Consider the following 2,550-nt stretch of genomic DNA (forward strand, 5'->3'; position numbering starts at 1 on the left):
CTGCAAACCTTCGATCTCATTTGGACTTGTATCTGGCTTTTGGTATCTGGACAAGGTTTTGATTGGTGGATCGCAGAATACGATTGGGGTTGTGAGCTTTTATTTTTTCGCATAGATATTGGGGGGCGTTTCCATGAATGCACTTATGCATTAGACAGAGTGCCTTGAAAGTGATTCTGTCTTTTACTGGCAACCAATGAAGGACTCTCAGTGAAGGTGAGATTGATTCCCATGTTTTTTTGCCGGTTACTAGTCGAGCGGCCATATTTTGAACGACTTGCAGACGAGCGATTTGGTATTTGGGGAGTCTGAGATAGAGGGCATTTGCATAGTCCAGTCTGGAATTGATAATTGTTCCTACCACGACTGCCATGTCTTCTTTCGGAATAAAGGGCGTGAGTCTACGTAGTAGGCGCAGCAGATGGTGCGATCCGCTGACTACTGACCCTATTTGTGCATCCATTGTCATGTAGGTGTCAAAAATGACTCCGAGACTTTTGACTTTGGTGCTAGGGGTGATAGTTTTTCCCAGAATGGGCGGGGGTGTTCATGTTGTTGTGGGATGATTTTTCCGGTTAGCGTGAAACAGGAGAAGTTCTGCTTTCGAACCAATGAGTTTAAGATAACTCTTTTTCATCCAGTTTTCTATTAAAGAAAGGCATTTCTCTAGTCCAAAAGAATGATCCTTTTTGTTGCATATGCGAAAATACAATTGTGTATCATCTGTATAAGAGTGGTAAAGTAAACTTCTGATTACTGATGATTTCAAAAAGAGGGCGGAGATAAATATTGAACAGAACAGACGACAAAGGGGATCCCTGAGGGACTCCGCATGATACCGTCCGTTTTTCAGAAGTGAAAGGCCCCAGTTTCACTATTTGTGATCGGTTTTCCAAGAAAGAGGAGAACCAAGCTAAATCACATTCCGCGACTCTGGCTACTTCAGCTAGCCGAGTCAGTAGTAATCCATGGTCTACAGTGTCGAAAGCAGCGCTTAGGTCCAACAGTACCAGGAGATAGGATTCTCCTTCGTCTGCTGCCTCGAGGGCATCATCCCATATTTTGAGCAACGCTGTTTCTGTTCCGTGACCAGGACGGAAGCCCGATTGAAACGGATTGAGTAATTTATGAGTGTCTAAATGATGTTGTAACTGTTGTACAACTTCTTTCTCCATTACTTTGGGGCTGTTATGGGTCGACGGTTGTTTGGATCTTTGGGGTCGAGGGTGTTTTTTTTTAGAATTGGTTTTATTATACCTTGTTTCAGCAAGGTGGGCACCGTACCCTCCTTGAATGATTGGTTTAGGAGCTGCGAGATAGCTGGTGCCAATATATCGGCACATTCTTTCAGCAGTTTGGTGGGGATGATATCATTGGGCGCTGTGCTATTTCGCAGAGTAACGATGATATTTTTGGTGGCCTCTCTGGGCGGAGAGGGCGGGTGGCGTCAGTAGGCAGATCGGGCCGCCTGAGTGGGCGAGTGGATTCAGTGGGCCGGGAGGGCGGGCTGCATCAGTAGGCGGATCAGGCAAAGTGGGCGGGCGGCCTTAGTGGGCGGAGCGGTCGCCGTCATCTTGGCACACCCTGCACTTGGCCACAGTAAACCAGCAGCTGACATCTTGTTACATCCAGCCCATGTAGTTTGGGCTGGGTGTAACAAGATGTCTGCTGATACTTACTGATGCCAAGTGCAGGGTGTACCAAGATGGGCGCTGCAGCATAGCATTTCCTCATGTCATTTATTGCTGCATTGCCTGCCCATAAGTGCCAGTCACCTGTCAGTGCCATCAGTGCCCATAAGTGCTGCCTATCAGTGCCATCTAACAGTACCAGCCACCTATTAGTGCCAGCCACCTGTCAGTGCCATCAGTGCCCATAACTGCTGCCTATCAGTGCCAGCCACCTGTCAGTGCCATCAGTGCCCATAAGTGCTGCCTATCAGTGCCACCTGTCAGTGCCGCCCATCAGTGCCAGCCACCTGTCAGTGCCCATAGGTGCCACCTATCAGTGCCCATCAGTCAGTGCCATCTGTCAGTCCCCATCAGTCAGTGCCACCTATCAGTGACCATCAGTCAGTGCCACCTATCAGTGCCCATCAGTCAAACGGTATTAAAAAAAGTATCAGTAATCGGCATCGGCGAGTACATGAAAAAAAGTATCGGGACAACCCTACTCTGAACCCTACCTGACTACAGATTGACCCTGACTATTCTGAACCTTGTACCTGGACTGTCATTGGACCACTCTGCCTGTCTGCCATCCACAAGTACCTGTTTGCTTTGTAGAATGCTAACTCTAGGTTCCCCAGGGAGCAGAGTTTAAACTCTAGCATGCTTCTTCACCAGGGTCCCCGATGGTGGAGATGCACTTGCAGCAAGCTGGAACCAGGTCGCAGCTCCCAGGTATGCCCAGCTGACATAGGGGTGTGCAGCCTATTGCATTAGGGTGTGTACCCCAAAACTCAAACACACATGCTTTTCTCTGCAGCCTCAGCTGCACTGGACAGTGAATGAAAGGAAAGTGCTGTGTTCTGAGCAGCTTCCTGTTCAT

This window comes from Rana temporaria, chromosome 1 (assembly GCF_905171775.1).
Source record: "Rana temporaria chromosome 1, aRanTem1.1, whole genome shotgun sequence".
NCBI lineage: Eukaryota > Metazoa > Chordata > Amphibia > Anura > Ranidae > Rana > Rana temporaria.